A 22,283-nucleotide genomic window follows, 5' to 3' on the forward strand; every position below is an offset into this window, starting at 1 on the left:
AGATGTAGATGAATATAGCTATATGTCACTGTATTTATACTTATCTTTTGAATATAAAAGAGTAAATATACATCATTGTACTTTTTTCAATGTGCTTCTTTATTTTCTCTTTGAGTTTTCTTCTTTCAGCACCTTGTTTCACTAACTAGGTTTCTTCCTTTCTTTCTTTGACCTATTTTCTGCGTGGGAATAATTGCTTCTTGTACCATAAGCAACTGACACTTCCCTGAAATAACTGAAAAGACCTGAGGGACAGATTTGTAGTCAGAGGACTTAGGTGTTAAAATACCCCTGGGACTCCAGTTGAGCCTGAACATTAAAGCCCTAGGGAATGGATATGTCTTATCATTTTTCTTTGCTTTCCTTTGCTGATTATTCTTAATAAATGGCAAAGACTCCTGTATATGCCCAGAGCAATTTTTTCAAGAATATTGCAAAAAAGGAGGGGGCACATATTCTTCCTTTTCGTTATTCCATTGTCGAATTAAAGTGAAACACAGACTTATATTGCTGAAGGCAACATGAGTACACATGACATGGAGACTGGATAATTAGGCATGTATAATTTTAGAATAATGGAGGATTTCTTTAAAGATATTTGGAATTGCTATATATTCAATGATATTTCTCTTTGAGAGATACAACTAGAGTTAGTTGTTGTGAAGAGACAAAATGCAACCCCCCAAAGGCCAAATTAACAGTCTGTTACAAAACAGATCATAAATGTCATGGTGAGATTGGGATGTGTGGCCTGAAGAAGACTGGCACTTACCTTTAGATGAAAGAAAGCAATTCAGTATATGTGAACCCTCATTTTTACCTCTGCCATTGAATGGAGAATAGTAAGAAATTAAAATAGTAAGGCTTATTTGAGAGAAAAGGCAAGAAAGTGTCCTGTTGGTACATGCTGAATGATATTAGAAAATATTTATATGAAAATTATCTCTTTACCTGGAGGTCTTTAAAATTAAAGCAAAAGAAATAGCTGCTCAGGCTAATACAGCCAATTAAGTAATCCAGTGCTAGCTGTCAATCGCCTGTGTTTGCATAGAAGAGAAGAGAAAGGTATCAGATACTCTCAAATAGAAAACTGTAAAAGGGGTTCTTCATATACAACTGCATTAAAAGGGATGTAACTGGAAAAATTAATGGCAGGCTCCATAATATAATTAGTACAAAAAATGATCCTACTGAATAATAATTTTAAAAATGGCTCTAAAACCTACGTTTACAAAGATTTTGTAAGAGTTTGAAGTAGAAAGAAATACAGAAAGGAAAAAAAAAGACATATGGAGAGGAAAAAAGGGCAAAAAGTAAAAGGGACAAGATATGGCTGAAGGGGAAAGTATTTCAGTTGGAGCTTAATGCAATCAGAGGTATGAGAAAAAAGAATGAAAAGTATACTTTGAATGTTTCTATTTGGGAGGCAAATACTTTAAGGGAGAGACATGACCAAGTAAAAGCACTAGATATCTAATTGTTCTTAGTGCCTTCCATTAAAGAGAAAAAGAGGGGAGTGTGAGGGATAGGAAGGGGGATATAGACATATATTTGCTTGTCTCAAAAATGATTAGGATTCTAATGATGATTGTATACCATCAATATATAGCATAGCTTCAGCATCCATTTAAAGAAAAGGAAAAAAGAATGGTGACCTGCAGTGTGGCAAAGAGCTTAGAGTGCACAGATTCTTGAGTCTAACTACTGAGGTTCAAGTCTAAATTATTCAGTATGAAAACTCAGGCAAAGTTATTAACATTGTTGTCCTCATGCAGAAAGAAGTTTAGGAGAGAACTTGAAAATGTCTGTTTAATGAAATCAGATACTAAAGCAACAGAGGTTCATAAAATAAGGAGGGGCTTAATTATTTTTATAATGAACTATTTCCACCTAGGATTGAACACTGTTTAATATAATAGAGATAGAAAGATAGAGATGTCTCCTTCTATCCATCCATCCATCTCTTGCTGCAGGTAAGTGAGTGAAGTGAGTGAAGTCGCTCACTCGTGTCCGACTCTTTGCCACCCCATGGACTACAGTCTATCAGGCTCCTCCGTCCACGGGATTTGAGTGGGTTGCCATTTCCTTCTCCAGGGTATCTTCCCGACCCAGGGATCGAACCCGGATCTCCCTCATTGTAGATAGACGCTTTACTGTCTGAGCCACCAGGGAAGTTCTTGCTGCAGGTACTACTATCTATTTATAATTGAGAGACAGCAAGTCTAGAGATTGAGTGCAAGGTATCTGTGACCTTGAAAAAATTACTTACTTTTGATGTATCCCAGTTTCTGGATCAGTAAAGTGAAACTAATAATTGTATCTAACTTATGAAGAGTAAGTGAGTACCCCTATGGAGTACTTGGAATGATAATTGCTACAAAGCAAACATTAGCAATTGTTAAGAGCTGGTTTAATGAATGAATCTTTATATTGTGTGTTTGCTATGTACCAGGCCCTTTTCTAGATCTTGGGAACAAAGAGGTGAACATCACAAACATTTTTGCCCTTGTTTTAGGGTGATCAGTGTTAGGGCTAAACTTATGAATGTGATTCTTGTTTTTAGAGTCTGTTTGACTGTTTTAAGATGGAAAACACTTGAACGCATTTAATTGAAGGAGGAAAAGAAATTATTCCAAGGCAGAGTTTAAAGATTGAAATCACAGAATAATTTGTGGCATAAGGTTTCAGAAAGCCAGAAAAGGGCATGATATGTAAAGTGCAGATTAACAGGTTAGCTCAGTTGGTAAAGAATCTACCTGCAATGCAGGAGATCTGGGTTCAATTCCTGGGTTGGGAAGACACCCTAGAGAAGGAAATGGCAACCCACTCCAGTATTCTTGCCTGGAGAATCCCATGGACAAAGGAGCCTGGCAGGCTACAGTCCATGGGGTTGCAAGAGTCAGACACAACTTAGCAACTAAACCACCACCACCACCTGAAGGTTCACTCCCCAATGGAAGGAGAACGGACAGAAATTGCTAGACATAATATAAAGTTGTTTTAAAATGGAACGTGAACCTTGGGTTGGTGTCTAATCTCTTGGTGAAGGATTAGATGAAATCTTTGCTGAAAGATAACTGGAGTAGAATGGAAGAGCTGAGAAGAAAGTGTTGATAATTAAACTATCAAATGTAGAAAAAGGAGAGTTGACTGTAAACTTCTAGGAGGGCTAAAACACAAACCCACTGACAGGCAGTGACATCTCAATGAGGATGCACTTAATGAGAAGTTTTCTTTCAAATGTTATCCATGTCTCTGTGGCACATAGAAAGAGTGATCATTACACATTCTTTAATGTGCCCATTCATCAAACATGCGCTAAGTGCTTATCAATCTTGTAGGCAATGCAATACAGAGGAGAATAAGACTGGCTGAGACCCATATTGGCCTTTGATGGGTTGGGGGAGTAGAGTGGATATAGAATAAGACAATAAAAATAAACAAATGATGTAGTGAAGGAGGAAACAGACAGAAGAGGCTCCATCTTGAAAGCAGGACTCCATCTTGGGCTGGACTGTGGACTTTGAGCTATATGCCCAGTATCTTTGGAAACAGCATACCAACTGGAAAACCAGACCCCCTGGTTGGAAGCACCCCAGGGCTCGTACCTACTAAAAGAATACCCCAATTATCTGTGTAACCAAATAGAATCATAAATTCTATTATGCTTATTGGGGTATGACCACAGGCCTATTATTACCCACTGTTAACTACTTAGGCTTAAGGCATACGAATCATGGATTAACTTTGATTGATTGTATCTTTCTTTTCCTTTGTTCAGACTAGTTTCAGAGAATTTGGGGAGGTGGGTTTGAGCATGTACACTTAGGGTATATAAGGTTTTCACAAAAACTGGTCGGGATCCTTGGCTAACAGGAGTTTCTGCCTTGGGCCTGCCGGTGTAATAAACTGCACTCCACTATCTGCATTGTCCTTTTGAGTGAGTTTGTTTCCTGGAACGCATGGCTACAACAGTACTAACTCTAGACTATGAAAGTGCTGCTGAGAAACTAAAATAAGGCAATGATAGCATGAGAAAAGAGAGGTGTGCCTTTCTTACAAGTAACTGTAAAGAAAAACTTGGTATTTTTCTGAATGATGTTATCATGTCATTCAAAAATACATTCTTATACCACCATGCCAGTTCTCCTGCCTAAGGAAGTGATAGCAGACCACTTAGGAGTAACAAAATACAAAAGGTTATTTTTCAGGAGGAATGAACCAGATCTTCACACTTCAAGTAGTAGTGAGTCCAAAATCAGTATTATTCAAAGCGTTAAAGTTTTTCCCTTTCTTATCATGAAAACACTTTTTTTCTGTTTCCAACTCAATCCAGTTATCTCATAAAAATCAAATATATTCAAGGCATGCCTTTAGATGTTAATGGGATTAAGGCCAAAATGTTAAGTTGAAATTAATTGCTGCCTACAAAGTGAAAATGTATGTTTTATTATATAAGTATATATAATGCAATACCGAAGAAATGAAGATGATTACTATCTGTAAGCAAAAACTGATCAGCTTTTAACTCCAAATTATGCTCATTGCCATTACTTTTATAACATGATTATAAGATAATTAGTAACTTGACAGTTAATGTTATTCCTGTAGATCTAGATAGAAACAAGAAATAATATGTTCTATCTAGACAAGAAGAGGATCCATGAATTATGGAATTTGAAACAAAACCCAAAAAGAGTCTACAAGTAACTGTTTAAACAGAGGGCTTCCTTGGTGGCTCAGCACTAAAGAATCTGCCTGCCAGTGCAGGAAACCAAGAGATGTGAGTTTGATTCCTGGGTTGGGAAGATTTCCTGGAGGAGGAAATGGCAACCCACTCCCGTACTCTTGCCTGGAAAATTCCATGGAAGAGCCTGGCAGTCTACAGTCCAGGGGGTCACAAAAGAGTCTGGTACGACTGAGCAACTGAGCACACATATACACATTGAAATAGAAAAGGAGAAGAGCATGCAACTTACAGTCAAAGAACCCATTTCCCTTTTTCTTTCTCTCTCTTTTAAATCCATGCTGTATAAGCAAAAGATGTTAGAGTTTCCAAGGAAGCCAGGCACATAGTGAAGAATGTATTACTGCTAATAGAAACTGCTTGTGGATCCAAGTAAATATTTAAACTGGTTCTTACCTCTGAGCATTGGGAAGATAATAGCTGCTACTCCAGCAGTGCACACAACAGGATGCTGTTTTCAGCTGAGAATAAAAATTTGTAAATATCCATACAGTCTATAATTATAGTATTCATGCATATCCCTCTTTCCCCGTCAAAGTTCTGAGTTACAGCTGTCTTATCCAAGATTGTGGAAGATTGCATTAAATGTCCCCAATTCTTCATCCTTCCTTTTACCCACACCCTTTGCTTTGCAATTTTGCTATGATACCCGCCTTAGCTGGGGCATACTTTCCCATCACCCTAACTCTAGGCTTGGCTATGGATTTGCTTTGGATAAGACATGACCCAAAAAGAAGCTTGAAATGGGCTTGAGATTTTAATATTAGAAAATTAGAATTTTTTCAATACCTAATTATTGATTGCAAAGCTGTATTCTACCTGAGATTTAACCCAGAGTTTGGGGAAGAATGTTTGGCAGAACATGAAGGAAAACATCAGGGCTTATTCAATAAGTTTTTCATGCAATTAAAAGCCTAAACAGGAGAATATTACGTTTGGTCACCATCAATAAAAAGAAAACTATCCCAAAAAATGGAATTAAGGTAGCAGAGGAAATGCCAGATGTGTCTTGTAAATTTGAAATATCTCCTGTTGTAACTACCTATCTATTCCATGAGATGACTGGAAATAAATTTCAAATTCAGTGTTTTATCCTCAGTGCTTGATATAGGGCCTGTACATAGAGGTTTGTTATATAAGAATGTGAGGAATAAATACATGAATTATTGGAAGTCATCTTTGAAATGATGTGTATTCATTTATGTATTTATTCAATAAATTATTGTTGAGAAACTATGTATTGTGCCCTGTGGCAGGTCCTAGGCACACAGAAGTGAAAAAAATAAACAGATAAGTCACAGCCCTCATACAACTGATAGTCTGAATGCAAAAGAAAAAAAGAAAGAAAAAACAATAAATAAAGTATAAAATAGATGATGCTAAGTGCTATGGAGAAAATGGATGGATAAAACTTGGGATGGAAGGTCTCTGCAATTTTAAAGAGATGGTTAGGGAAAATTTCACTAGAAAAAAAGAGCATTGGGGAATTCCCTGGTGGTCCAGTGGTTAGGACTCGACACTCGCAGTGCCAGGGCCCAGATTCAATCTCTGGTTGGGGAACTAAAAAGAACAACAAAAGATTGTGTGGAGTCAAGAGGTCCAATAACCTGGAACTCCAACTGACACATAAAAAATAAGTAAACTTTCACTTTATAAAAAACAACAACAACAACAAACAAGCATTTGAATAAATTTTTGAATGAGGCGAAGGTATAAGCCATGTAGATATTGAGAAATTGTGTTCCAGATAGAAGGAAGAAAGGGCAGGTACAGAGGCCTTGAGGCATGAGTTTGCCTGGTGTGCTTCAGATATAGAAAGGTGGCTACTGTGGCTGGAGCAGAATAAGGGAGACAGAGACTACAAAATGAAGAGCTCACACATGTCAAGGGGGTCAGGTCTTGTAAGGCCTTATAAACCATAGTTAGAACTTTGGTTTTTATTCTGAGTGAGGTGGAAACAGGTTGATTTGGTATAGAAGTGTGTGAGGATATGAGGTGTTTTAAATGGATCCACTCTGGCTATTGTGTGGAGAACATACTATTAATAGTTGGGAGAAAAAACAGAAGCTAGGGGAGAAAATTGTTACAGATTTCCAAATCAGAAATGATGGTGGCCAAAAGGGCAACATTCCACTAAATAAGTTACCTGGAGAAGTTGTAGAGAACATGCATGTGTTCTTCACTAATGTTTTGAAGTTGAATATTTTAGAGTGGACTTGGGCATACTTTGAATACTTGTATTTGAATGCTATTTCATAAAATTAAAGAAAAAAAACCCTGCTCTTCCCACTATGAAATATTCTCTCCTCTTATAGATAGAATATTTAGATATCTAAGTGTTCTATATGTATACATGTGGTTTGAATCACCAATAACTAAAATTCAGAAATGTATGACTAACTTTGCCAAGAGAATGCACTGGTCATAGCAAACATCCTGTTCTAACAACACAAGAGATGAGTCTACACGTGGACATCACCAAGATGGTCAGTACCAAAATCAGATTATGTTCTGTGCAGCCAAAGATGGAGAAGCTCTATACAGTCAGAAAAAACAAGACCAGGATCTGACTGTGTCTCATATCATGAACTCCTTATTGCAAAATTCAGGCTTAAATTGAAGAAAGTAGGGAAAACCACTAGACCATTCAGGTGTGATCTAAATCAGATTCCTTATGATTATACAGTGGAGGTGACAAATAGATTCAAGGGATTAGATCAGGTAGACAGAGTGCCTGAAGAACTATGGATGGAGGTTTGTAACATTATACAAGAGGCAGTGACCAAAACCATCCTCAAGAAAAAGAAATTCAAGGAGGCAAAGTGGTTGTCTGAGAAGACCTTACAAATAGCTGAGGAAAGAAGTGAAGGGCAAAGGAGAAAGGGAAAGATAATACCCATCTGAATGCAGAGTTCCAGAGAATGGCAAGGGGAGATAAGAAAGCCTTCTTAAAGGAACAGTAGAAAGAAATACAGGAAAACAACAGAATGGGAAAGACTAGAGATCTAGTCAAGAAAATTGGAGATACCAATGGAATATTTCATGCAAAGATGGCACAATAAAGGCCAGAAACAGCAAGGACCTAACAGAAGCAGAAGAGATTAAGAAAAGGTGGCAAGAATACACAAAGTATACAAATAAGGTCTTAATGACTCAGATAACCACAATGATGTGGTCACTCACCTAGAGCCAGGCATCCTTGAGTGTGAAGTCAAGTGGGCCTTAGGAAGCCTCACTATGAACAAAGCTAGTGGAGGTGATAGAATTCCAGCTGAGCTATTTCAGATCCTAAAAGATGATGCTGTTAAAGTGCTGCACTCAATATGCCAGCAAATTTGGAAAACTCAGCAGTGGCTACAGGACTGAAAAAGTCAGTTTTCATTTAGATCCCAAAGAAAGGCAATGCCAAAGATTGTTCAAACTACCACACAGTTGAACTCACTTCACATGTTAGCAAGGTGATGCTCAAAATCCTTCAAGCTAGGCTTCAACAGTACATGAACCGAGAACTTCACAAGCTGGATTTAGAAAAGACAGAGGAACCAAAGATAAATTGCCAACATCCGTTGGATTATCAAAAAAGCAAGAGAATTCCAGAAAAACATCAACTGCTGCTTCATTGACTATGCTAAAGCCTTTGACTGTGTGGATCACAACAAAGTGTAAAATTCTTAAAAAGATGGAAATACCAGAGAACGAATGTTACCTGTCTCCTAAGAAACCTGTTTGCAGATAAGGGAGGAGCCAGGATATACAATTTTGCAACAAAAACCAGGGAGTCAGAACATCAAAAGATTACTGTTAATTAAAGAAAACCAGACATCTCCAATTAAGGAATTTAGCACTTTTCTGTGCAGGGGAAGATGCAAAAGTCTGGGCTCATTGAAATCATCCCTTTGATATGCACCTCAGGCATATGCAGCCAGTTTCCTATTTTTCTCCATACTGAATCCCCTCAGGGTGCACAGTTAGGGGTGACTGTGGAGGCTGCTGGCATAAAGGCCACAACATCCTTTGGTTAGTGATAGGGCAGGTGACATTCTTCCTCTACATTATAAACATCTGCTATGACAATTTAGGCATAGCCTAAGAGAAAGCATTGCATATTGGGAATAGTAAAGTGGAGGGTCAGAACTATACTTTCAAATCCTAGCATCATCATTTATTGTAGAGGTTTGAACCAAATCTTTGATTCAGTTTTGTAGTTTCAAGTTTTTTTCTCTCCCTAACCTTCTTCAGGCCATTATTGTATGAGGATTAAATAAAAGATAAATAATAACTATAAAAGGAACTTACACAGCTTCTAGAATCTGACATTTGTTTATTCACATTACCTTTCTCTCTGTAAAAGAACAAAACACACACAGAAAAATAATAACAACCTTAAATAGCTAGAACTACTGAAGCAAGTGAGTGTCAGTTGCTCAGTCATGTCTGACTCTTTTCAATCCCATGGACTGAAGACCACCAGGCTTCTCTGTCCATGGAATTCTCCAGGCAAAAATACTAGAGTGGATTGTCATTCAAGGTCATTATTCTACTTCCCAAACCAAATAAGACAGGAACTGAAAGAATCAACTGCCGAAACAGCAGTAAGACATTTAAACTTCATGCTCTTTTAGATTGTAAAGAGATTCTAGTTAAGCTAATTAAGATAGAAAGTGAAAGTGACATCGCTCAGTCTTGTCCCACTCTTTGCGACCCCATGGAATGTAGCCTACCGTACTCCTCCATCCATGGGATCTTCCAGGCAAGAGTACTAGAGTGGATTGCCATTTCCTTCTCTAGAGGATCTTCCTGACCCAGGGATTGAACCTGGGTCTCCCACATTATAGGCAGACACTTTACTGTCTGAGCTACCAGGGAAGATAAAGGGACCTTAATTGGCCTAAGGGAAACTTCCTGTAATAAAATTGTGAGAACACATAGATTGGTGCTGAATATCTCTCAGAGAATGGAACCTGAGGGCATATTCAGACAGTTGCCAGTATTATAATTGATTCTGAGAGAAACTTTAATATAACCACTTTAATATAACCACAACAGTGAAAATAAACTGGACCATTAGTATGGTCCAGCATCACTGTTGTTGTTATATATTTGCATGTTCTCTTTTATTGAAATGAGGCAGGAGGAATTTTTAACTAGTACACATGTCAATTTTGTATTAGTCATTTTTGAATTCTTATATTTAAGTATTATTCATAATTTATAAATGTTTCTAAAGCAGCAGTATCCTGGCAGTGATTTGAATTTTCTCATGAAATGATTGTCATTTGTATTCAGTCCCCCAAGAGCCCCAGCTGTACTCTTCCAGGGAATATTCTTGTACAGTAATCTCCTGGAGGCTACATTGCAAGAGAGGTGGAAGAGTATTTCTGTGCTCTACTTGAGAATTGTCACACATCTCCAATGCTATTAATATGTAAAATGAAGTGATTGTTACAAATAGGACTCTTCAGTTACAAATATGCTTGATATAGTCCAATTCTCAGTTTCTCCTTTGCAATAACAGGGTTAATGTTTTGGGGGGAAATTTTTTTTTTAAAGAAAACTGCAGAAGTTGCTGCTACATCAAAAATCAACTTGGTTACTATTAAAATTATATTTAACAGTTGCCATATACAAGCTTCTATTTTCCATTGGCTATACACAGATGTGAATCTAAAGGAGGAAGTGCGTGCCTTTCATCTTCTCTTGATAATTTTATGTTGATTACAAATTATATAGATGGAAGGAGTGTAAAATAAAGTGTAATGAAGGCCAAGAAAAGCAGGGGATAGCATAGTTCAATGGCTGAGAAAACCAATATTTCAACCAGAAAGATGTGTTTAGACCTCCTCAACTTATTAGCCATACGATCTTTGGCAAGTTAACTTCTCTAAGTTTGTTTCCTGGTCTCAAAAGGACACTTAGTACTCCTATTTAACTGGGTTATTATTAAAATTAAATAAGAAATACATAAATGTTCTTGTAACAGTATTTGAATATAATAATCACTAAAGTACTTGATCAGTTGTTATTACCTTTCTTTATAATAATAATAAGCATCAAGTATTGTTATTTAGTTATTGTGGTTGTTATTATTACCATAATTATTAAGAAAATAAGAACAATTGATTTGTGGTGTTTGCTACTCCTTCTGGCTAACTTCAACTCAGTTTCCCACTGGCCCACTCTTTCCCTAAGAATAAGTAGTGTGGTTATAGATTGGGAAAATTTGAGGAAATTTTTTCCTTGTTGTGCTAAAAGATAGAGTTTTAGGCTGAACTGAACCGGGTAAAGGAATTAGTTGCCAACTCCCTCTTGGAACAATAGCCTCTCCCAAGGATTGGTAGGACTTCCCTGGTGGCTCAGATGGTAAAGCTTCTGCCTACAATGCGGGAGACTGGGGTTCAATCCCTGGGTTGGGAAGATCTCCTGGAGAAGGAAATGGCAACCTACTCTAGAATTCTTGGCTAGAAAAATCCCATGGACGGAGGAACCTGGTAGGTTACAGTCCATGGGGTTGCCAAGAGTCCGACACGACTAAGCGACTTTACTTTCTCTTTCAAGGATGGGTTAGTGAGTGATACTGACATTGGCTGGACTTCCTAGGTGGCTCTAGTGGTCAAGAGCCCACCTGACAGTGCAGGAGGTGTAAGAGACGGGGATTCGATCCCTGGGTTGGAAAGATTCCCTGGACAAGGGTATGGCAACCCACTCCAGTATTCTTGCCTGGAGAATCCCATGGACAGAGGAGCTTGGTGGGCTACAGTCCATAGCGTTGCAAAGACTCTGACACAACTGAGCGACTGAGCACCAAACCACCTATGAGGAGAGGGGGCATACCACCTTTGAGGGGAGGGGGCATAGAGGGCGTACCACCTTGGAGGATAGGGGACATACCACCTATGAGGGGAGGGGGTGTACCACCTGTGAGGAGAGGGGGCATACCATCTTTGAGGGGAGGGGGCATAGAGGGCGTACCACCTTGGAGGAGAGGGGACATATCACCTATGAGGGGAGGGGGTGTACCACTTGTGAAGAGAGGGGGAGTACCACCAGGAGGGGGCGTACCACCTATGGGGGCGGGGGGGACGTGTGTTTTCTTGACATTGCGTGTTAGGTATTGACTTGGTTGGGATACAAGTAATTAAGCTTTCTTTTGTCCCCACACACATGATGAGTGAAAATGTTAATGGAGGACAGAACCTTTTATGGAAAGAACAGTGCCCTTTTCTCGCCTTCCTAATCCTCCATAGGTAGGCTTGGCGGCATTAACAAGCATAGAACATTCCTTTGGAGTAGAATCCTGGGGGAGTCATAATTATCAAGGCTGTCATAGACGGCCACGAGCAGGCTCAGAGGCTCACTTCATTTCACGTTAAGAAAGTGTTATGGGGGCAGGGGCAGAGTGGAAGGAGGGGAGCAAGGCATGGTAGTGAGTAGTGGAACTATGGGGAAGCCTTATTGATTTGAGGGGGCGACCAGAATTCCTGTGGCCTCAACTTAATCTGCCATGTTTTCTCGCAATTTTTCCAACCCCAGCTACCTCAGCGGCCACCGTTGTTGGGGCCCCAACGCCAGCTGCCGTTAACCCTGAGCTCGCGCGAGACACAATCACCTGCCGAGACCGGGGCCAGGGTGAAGAGAGAGGAGGGTGCCATGGCGGACGAGCAGAGCATAGTGAAAGTCTACTTCCTGAATGATGACCAACAATGGGAAATTCTAGGCAAGGGACATGTCTCTGCTGTTTATGTGGAACGCCTTCAGGGCATCTGTCTGCTAGTTCGATCTGAACCTAACGGCATACAGATCTTAGAGTCAAAGATAGATCCAGACACGCCCTATCAGAGACGACAAGGGACATTAATTGTTTGGTCTGAAGCTGAGAACCACGGTATGGCGATGAGTTTCCCGGACGCAGCAAGTTGTTACGAGATATGGAAAGACATCTGCCAGGTTCAAGGTAAAGACCCATCTACTGATATCACACATGACCCCTTAGTTGAATCCGAAGACGAGACATTGGATGACGTAACAGATGACGTGCTTGAGCTGCCTAACTGCGAACTCGGTAAGCTTGACCAGATTGCTCACTTAGTTACCTCAGTTCTCACGTCACCTCTGCATAAGGAAAAGTTGGCTCTGTTAGTGGCAAATGAGGACTTTATTAAACAATTACTGCAGTTGTTCCACACGTGTGAGGACCTAGAGGATACTGAAGGCTTACAGAATCTGCATGACATTGTTAAAGGGATGTTATTTCTCAACCAGGCATCTCTGCTTGAGATCCTCGTTTCTGATAAGTATATCATGGATGTGGTGGGATGCCTTGAATATGACCCTGCCTTGGCTCAGCCAAAAAGGCATAGAGAATTCTTAACCCAAAAAGTGAAATTCAAGGAAGTTATACCAATAATAGACCAGGCACTTCTGCAAAAAATACATCAGACATACAGAGTACAGTACATTCAGGACATCCTTTTTCCTATCCCATCTATATTTGAAGAGAATTTTCTTTCTACTCTTACAAATTTTATTTTATTAAACAAGAGTGATATAGTCAATATGCTGCAGGAAGATGATGAGTTTTTGTCTACCGTTTTTGCACAGTTAAGGGATAAGACCACAGATGATGATACACGACGTGAGCTGTTATTTTTTTTCAAGGAATTCTGTGCATTTTCTCAGACATTACACTCTGCAAACAAGAATGCACTACTCAAAACACTGACACAACTGGGAATTCTTCCTGCTCTTAAAATTGCAATGGGTATAAATGACTTGCAAATAAAGTCAGCTGCTACTGATATATTTACTTATCTAGTAGAGTATAGTCCATCCAGGGTTCGAGAATTTATAATAGAAGACCAGGAAAGTGAAGGCAGCATCCTTTTCATTAATTTAGTAATTGAACAAATATTCTGTGATACTGACCCTGAGCTAGGAAGTGCTGTTCATTTAATGGGAGTTCTTCGTGCCCTGCTTGATCCAAACAACATGGTGACAGCATCTAGTCACTGTGAAAGAAGTGAATTTCTACGTTTCTTCTGTAAGCATTCTATGAATAACTTGATTGCACCACTTTTGTCAACTACTTCAGCATATATACGTGACAAGGATAATATAGTTGGATCTGACGAAAACAACAAAAACTGTCTCAATAATTACCGCACAGCACAGCTGCTTGCCTTAATTTTAGATCTGCTTTCATTTTGTGTGCAACATCATACATATTACATGAAAAAATATATTTTGAACAAAGACTTGCTAAGAAAAGTCTTGATCTTGATAAATTCCAAGCACACTTTTCTAATCTTGTGTGCTATTCGTTTTATGAGAAGGATGATTGGCCTTAGAGATGAACTTTTAAATCGTTATATCATCAAGGGAAATTTTTTTGAGCCAGTTGTAAATGCTCTTCTAGAGAATGGAACTCGGTACAATATGTTGAATTCAGCTATTGTTGAGCTGTTTGACTACATAAGAATGGAAAATATCAAATCTCTTGTTGCCCATATAGTTGAAAAGTTTTATGCAACGCTTAAGTCAATTGAATATGTTCAGACATTCAAAGGATTGAAGGTGAAATATGAGCAAGAGAAAGAGCTGAAAAATCAATTAACGAAGAATTTATGTTCTGTCCTGTATAGTCAAGTATTTTGCAGAGGTTCCAGTGTCTTGGAGGAGGAGGAGGAGGAGGAAACGAGTATTAATGAAAATATAAAGGAAGAAGCAGTTAAGTCACCACCGGAAAGTGATATTGAGATTCAGAAAACAAAAGAAAATGAAGACAAGGTAGATCTTCCCTCCAAAACATCTTGTGGTGACTTTAAATTTACTTCATGTCATTCTGCTGATGCTGCTGATGAAACAAGTAACCCAAACCGCACAAGCGTGATTTGCTTAGTGGATTATTCAGATGATGAAGAAGAGGAAGATGAAACACCTCCCAGCAAAAGACCACATCTTAGCCCATAAAGTCTTTATGGAAAACCCATGACATTACTAAATTCTGGTAAAATTGTGTAACATTAGCTGAAGAGTCTGAATCCAAAGCTTCCATATTTGAATACATGTATTTAATAAATAGCAAAGATGTTCATTGTTATTATCATCTAACAGAATTTAGTTTTGTAAAAAAAAAGGATTTCAGGGTTAATAATCTAATATTAATGTAGTTCTGTTTCAAGAGTGTATACCAGACATAGCTAATAACAGTGCAGTTGCAAAGCTTGTAACATCATTTGCCCAATGGTTCTGGCTATGGTTTTCTTTTTTCAGTTCCTTCTTTGAAATAAAAGTGTATGTTTATGTGGAAAATAGAGTCAACTGTAATAAAAAGTAAAGCTATTCACTTTTCTGTGAAGATTTGACAAAAATTCAGTCTTATAAGTAACTGGAAGAAAGTGACTTTTGGTGTGTATTTTCATGAAAATAAAGGAAGATGGATTCAAAATGTTCAGTTGTTACTATAATTTTTTGTCTGGTTAGATGGGATGCAAAGAATTGGTCCAGTAGTATTCTAAAAGACCTTGGGATTGGTTAGAAAAAACAAATGCTTTAAGCTGCCTAAATTGTGAAAGATACTTGGTAGGTCATTTCCTGATTCATGAATAAACTTGTGTCTGTCTTCAGAGCAGTAAGTAACTTTTTTAAAAAGAGTATTTATTTATATTTGTTGACTGCTCTGGGTCGTTGTCACTGCACTTGCTTTCTCTTGTTGAAGTAAGCAGAGGCTGCAGTGCACAGGCTTCTCACTGCGGTGGCCTCTTGTTACAGAGCACGGGCTCTGGGGCCTGCAGGCTCTGTAGTTGTGGCTCATGGGCTTAGCTGCTCTGAGGTATGTGGAATCTTCCTGGATGAGGGATCAAACCGGTGTCTGTGCATTGCAAGGCAGACTCCCAACCCCTGGTAACTTTTAAAGTGTAACTTACAAAGACTAACATACCAAAAAATAGTGCTGAATGATGTGGCACTTAATATCTAGAAACCATTTTGCACAGTTTTTTAAGAAAAAGTTACTTAAGTGTTAGATTACACACACAATACTTGAAGTTTTTTCTGTAAATGAATGGGTGTAACATGAAAGGTGCTTTATTAAAGAAGTGATTGCAAGTGAATTTCTAACAGTAAGATATAACAAAGAGGTTTTTTTTTTTTTTTTTTTAGAGTGGGGTGTAAACTGGGTCCAATTTCCCTGGAATTGCTTGAAGCCATTTCTCCTATTTCAAGATTTTAGAGTTAATTTTTATTATGACCATTGTTTGTACAAGATGATCTGTCTTTGTAGATATGAAGTATAGTTTTCCAGAAGACAGATATTTATCTTGTATTAAAAATACCACTGTACTTGTTTTATACCATTTGCTGATATTTATGCTGAACTATACAATTCAGGAATTAAAAAGTGACCCTGTAATTCCAAAAACAAAAGAGACCATTTTAAAGTGCCAACAGGGGATGCATCTTATTCAAAACTGAGAGATTGTTGTTAGTTACAAAAAGAGGGTATTCCTAAAATAACAAATACTGATTTAATCATCATATATAAAAGCTGCTGAAGTATGGACATGACATCAGAAGATATAATCTGACATGACTGAGGATGTGACACAATAGGGAAACTTCATTTTCACATCTCTCAAGCCAAGCTATTTAAATGTTGTAATGGGATGATTCAGATTGTGAGTGCATGTCAAAAAAGGAAGTTTGTTTGAAGAGCATTTCGTGTTTTCCTTCCCACTAGACTGTCATGGGAATGTTCTCCATAGTACACACATTTGCATGCATGCACAAGCTTTTGTTTGAAAAAATATCCTTAACTCTATTTTGGTGGGAGAAGTTCCATTTCCTTAGCAGAACAGATATTTACAACCAGACAGAGAATAACAATTCTTTGCTGCTTTCTCTGCTTATTCTCTTCCCTTCAGCTGGCCATAATGGGAGGTTAATAAAAAGTAAAAATAAAAACAAGGGGAAAAGAAGAAAAGAAAAAAAGACAGGCATTCTCTCTGTGTAACCTCTGTGAACCCTTTTCTAGTCTCAGCAACTTAATGTTAGGGAAACAACATGACAAGAAAAATGGTGCAAAGGCAAATTGCCCATCAGATGGTAAAACCTACTATTAAGGGAACATTTAAGAGGGCAACAAAACACAGAAGAGCAATCCTTACTGTCTGCACACTGAGTGAAAAATTGACCAAAATGTTCAGTCTCTATAGATAGTTTGTGTGAGAGGTACCATGTCAAAAATGTTTACTTTCATCTTTAAGTTTTTTAGAAGCAATTTTAATAGGCCCCTGAAGTAGATTGTTTATAAAAAGAAGAAACAGTGTGGAATGGCCTTGTACTTAAAACGAAATTCAGGTGAGCATTTTTGAAGAGGTGCCCTGAATTTGTCAAGGTTTTGACTTTAGATATATGACTTCCAGTCATTTTTATGGCATAGTGACTTTCTAAACTCACCAACAAAATGGGGTGATATAACAGATAAAGCAAAAGCTTTATATTTAAACAGCCCTTGATGACAATGCAGATTCTGATGCTTACTAGTTCTGGGACCTTAGACAATTTACTTGTTTTTTCTTTCAACCACAATTTCTCCAATTTGCCTTAAAAATTAGAAACTATACATAAATTACCCAGAAAATATTTAGTACTCAATAAATAACTTTCAAAACTCGTTATCATCATCAGGAGCAGTATAATCATTTCTAAGAAGGGGGAGGATAAAGCCAGGTATAAGTAGTTACATCAGAAGTTATGCCCATAAATCAATAATCTATATTCTATGATGCATTAAAATCTAATGAGTTCATTTCTGGTTAGCAGACAAGTCTATGTATATGTATCCTGCCTTACTAAGACACAACTGAAATAAGCAATGAAGACACTCTAGTGGAATGATGTCTGAGGTGTTAACAAAGGAGTGGGAGATGTCAGGAATGAAGGGTGGGACTTAAATTAGAAAAGGAGGGAAGGTGGGAGGGCACTGAAGATTTGTGGTGAGTCACTGACCCTGTCCCCCTTTGTCCCATCCCAGGAAGCACTGCGGTAACTAGAATGGGTCCCTAGATAAGAACCCAGATGTCCTTGCCCTAAAGCAGTTGAGATAACAGGCAAAGCTGGGGGCCTTTTATGGATGTGTTTGCCTCTTTGATGTGTTGGAGGATCCAGGATGCTGAAAGCTTACCACCCGAAGGTGCAGGAGAGGGGCATGTTAGTGCCTGGTTCCCACCTAGTAAGTATAATTTCAAGAGCACAAATGGAACCCCTGGAAAGAAAGTCTTTACAACTGGCAGACCTATCAGGTAGTCCCAACACTGTAGGAGACAGGAAGAATAAAAGAAAAGCAGGGCCCGGCAAGGGCCACAAAAGAAATTTATAATTATTGATAAACTGGATGCTATAAGGCATGAGACTCTTGGAACAAGTCCAGAGGGGACAGTTCATAATCTTGAAAACAAAATATGATCCTGGGGTCGGAAAACCAACCCCAGACTGTTTCTCAACTGGCGTCTCAGAGTCACATGTTTTACGTATCTGGTGGAAAATCTATAGATAAAAATATCAGTCTTAGTTACTAATTTGTTATTGATTACTGTTTGCTAATTACTTAATGGTTAATGATCATTTTGTTCTTTGCCCCTGAAAGCCACATGAGTTATAGTTTAACTCCCTGCATATTTTTTCATTCATGGCTGAAAGTATAATAAAGCTGGCTTGGATTCAGTTTCAGCACCTTCACCTTGGAGCGATGTTGGTCCTCTGATCTTCGCTTTTCTCTGAATTCTTGCGTCTCGTTTCTCATTCTCTCGCCGTATGGGGCTTTCGGAAACCCTGCTTGTCTATCTGGTTTCAACAAGTGGCTCCGGAACAGAGACCCAAAAGTGAATCCGGCCTCCGAGGCTAGCTCCTAGTGGCAGAGAACGCAGAGAAATCCGGCCAGCTCTGCGGATGAGAAAAGTACTTGGTAAGTACACCCCTGCAGATTTGTCAATCAGGGTAACAATGGACAAAATCCTTATAAACATAGAGACTATATGCAAGTGTTAAAAACTTTGTTAAAAAGTTCGGGGGTTGAGATTTCTCACTCCTCTTTTAAAAATTGTTTTCTGCCATTGAAAAATATTGCTACTGGCTAGATTCAGATAAAGGGACTTTGAGACATGAAAAATGGCAAAAAGTTATGCGTTGCCTGTGCCGTGCCTACCAACGCGGCTAAAAGATTCCTTTGTCTATATGGTCAGTAGGAAATCTTACTAACACAGCTTTAGGACCGCTATAATCCAAAACCTTGGATTCAGGAGATTCTGTAGAACAAATACAAAAACAAATGGAGAAAATGAATTTATATGATAACATAGGTGATGAGAAAAAAAATCAATAAAAATGAAAAATAAGAGCCAAAAGAATGATAGAAGTCAAGAACAGATCTTTCTCTCTCAACCAACTGCACCTTTGGTCGAGCCCCCTCCTTTCAATCCTGAAACCCCTTGGGATGATGGATTTGCTTTTAAACCACAGATAACTGTGCCTAATAAAATGACGCCTTTATAAAAGGGAGTTCACAGGGCACAATTGCAGGGGGACAAAGACGCTTTAGTTCTCCCTGTGGCTGTAACTCAAATCCCACCAGATCCTCAATTTCCACAAGGAGGACTACATTGTGATTATAATGCCATACCATTTAAAACCATAAAGGAGATAAAACAGACATGTACCCAATACGAAACTAATTCTCCTTATACCATGAGACTAATTCAGAGACTTTCACAAGCTGAACGGTTAATTCCTTATCATTGGGAAATGATAGCCAGAACATGCCTATCCACCTCAAAATTTTTATAATTTAGGACCTGGTAGCAAGATAAAACAAATCAACAAGCTCACAAAAATGCGACAGCCAACCGGCCAGTTGATATAACACTTGATCAATTAATGGGTAGTGGGGCACATTTTGACATTCAAGCTCAGTTACAATTTGATGATCAATTACTCACTCAAGTGAAGATAATATGTTTAAAAGCCTGAGAATTTCATTTACTCAAATTATGCAATCAAATGGAAAACCTTATGTAGATTTTATTGCCAGGCTACATGAAAATTTAAATGAATCAGTCTAGTTCTTGCTTATGACAATGCTAACTCAAAATGTAAAAAGGCGATTCAGCCTCTCAAAACACAGGGTGCCCCTCTAAAAGACTATCTTAAAGTTTGCCAAGATATTGGGTCAGAACCATATAAAATACAACTTCTGGCTCAAACATTGTCTAAGGCTAATAAAAAGACAGATATGAGATGTCACCAATGTAAAAAATTAAGACATTAAAATAGACTGTAAAAAAAAAAGTAGTTGATAAATTATACTATTGGCTCTGATGCCACTCCTATTTGTATTGGTTTTGAAAGTATATGTCTTAAAACAAGATATAAAAAGTGGCTGTCAGTTGTCAAAAAGTCAAATGAAGATAAGACTTCCCTCTTTCTGTTAACTGCCCTTACTTTTTAAAAAAAAAAAGAAAAAACTTCCAACATGATGAATCCACCTGACCTTCCTGATTGTGTTGCTGAAATTAGCCATGGTATTAAAAACTGGTTAAGATGAAAATTATATAAAGGATCAGAAGGTCACTTATTATTAAACATTACAAAAGACTCTTATTGATCGGGGACCCTGCAGAACCCCTAAACTTAAAGAATTTAAAGTGTCTTCCCCATGGGTATATAATGAAAAGACAATTAGTACTTATGGTAGTCAACCCCTCATATGACATGGGGGTAGGATTAGCTCCCCCTTTGCCTCGTCGAGATCATTATCCTATTCATGATAAATTATAGAAAATACTCATGACATTAAAAAAAACTAATTTCTTAAAAAGGACGATATACTGAATATATTTTAAATGACCCAAAAACTACCTTTACTTTTACAAAAAAACCTCTACCCACACTATTCAGACTTACATAAAAATTCCTTTTGTTTTTATGATCAGACTAGCAAAATATGATCCCAATTTGGGATTAGTAAAATGTATTAACTGTTCATTTTATACATGTATAAATAATATCATTCCTTTTGATAAAAGTTGACAGAATATTTACATTTTTTTTCATTTTTCCAAAACAGTTTAATTAAAAAAAGGTGAAGAATCTGAAAAAATTAAGGGGTGGGGGAACAGCATACCACGACTGGCTCAGTCACAAAGAAACATCATCATCTAAAAAGATATTTAAGTTTAATACAAATTTTATACAAAGAAAATGTGAAAAAATACTTCCATATGCTGAAAGCAATTATGCTTCACAAATAAGGCCAGCTAGGCTAGTTTTTTGTTTTTTTTTTAAACTGCAATCTACAAATGTTCTTTCCTGTTTTCTTCTAGGACTCTCTTTTTTATTTCTTTTCTAATATGGGTAACTGGCTGGAAACTGTACAGTTCGCATCCTCTTATCAACAATGAAGAGAAAAGAAATGAGACTAAAATGTACAACAGAATGTACTGGAATGATATCATACAATTAATTTTTCTCATATACATACATCACCTTTTTGCTTTGTTCAATGCTTCTTGTTTTACACAACGTAGTGTAACAGCACAGCAGTGTCCTGCTTCCCTTCAAACTGTCTTTGTTTCATGCTGGCATAAAAATGTAAAATTTCATCATATAAATATTACATACATGCTTCATCTCAGACTCAAATGTCCTCTCCGCGTGCGTCTCGCCTTTGACTTCTCACTTCGTGAAGCATGGCCATCTCTTACCAAGCAGGTGTGAGTGTCTTTAAAGGAACCACAAAGCAAAGAAAAACTCTCTGTTTCAGAGCTTCTGACTCCAACGCTTTCTATGGTCCTCTCTTCTGCAAACTGAGCTGAGCGGGGCTTATTTCTAGTTAATCTGTAAACAAGGATGTGTTTTTGTTTGTTTGTTTTTTTCCTCTTCTTTTTTCCCTTTTATAGGAGTACAGTCATCATGGAAATCACATAAAATTAATGAGCTCCTCCGTGTGTCCTTCTGGTCCAGAGAGCTTGCCTTTTGTAATATGATGACGTAGTATTTGAAAGGGGCCAATGGGTGCATGTGATGTGTCCACAGGAGCACCGAATTCTGGGGAAATTCCTGATCCCAATATGCTGTGTACAGACATACAAATGGAAACAGCTCGTGGGGCATCAGAGGAGGAGAAGCTGTGCGCCCCAAAGCGAGGCCCCTGCCCTCTCCACACCCCTGTAAAAGATGGGCTGGATGACCATCCTTTCTCCAGCATCCAAACATTCTTTTTGTTGTTGGGTGTGTTTTCTGTTTTTTATTATTTTTGTTGTTTTTTTTTTTTCTCTCTCTCTTTTTTTATAAGTTAAAGTTAATACAAATATAAAAAGGGGAAGTACTCTAGGCTCGATGACATCCACAAATTGTACACTATTTACATCTAAAGCAAAGGTTTCACGTGGGTAGAACAGTCCTCAGTCAAGGCTATTTTGGGAAGTGACGTAGTGTGGGCGGCCCTCCGTGCCGGGTGCAGAGGCCGAGTCTGAATGGCTGGCAT

General features: G+C 38.1%; 1 non-coding gene across 1 annotated transcript in view; it reads left to right on the forward strand.

Moving 5' to 3' along the window:
• The window catches only part of PPP4R3C (protein phosphatase 4 regulatory subunit 3C), a 180,564-nt gene extending 165,371 nt beyond the window's left edge, over positions 1–15,193 (forward strand). The window contains exon 4 of the transcript XR_003033531.2: positions 12,278–15,193. This is a non-coding gene — a transcript (protein phosphatase 4 regulatory subunit 3C). The remainder of the gene's footprint in view (positions 1–12,277) is intronic.
• The last annotated feature ends 7,090 nt before the right edge of the window (positions 15,194–22,283 follow it).

The sequence above is a fragment of the Bos taurus genome, chromosome X (genome assembly GCF_002263795.3).
Source record: "Bos taurus isolate L1 Dominette 01449 registration number 42190680 breed Hereford chromosome X, ARS-UCD2.0, whole genome shotgun sequence".
Classification (NCBI taxonomy): Eukaryota; Metazoa; Chordata; class Mammalia; order Artiodactyla; family Bovidae; genus Bos; species Bos taurus.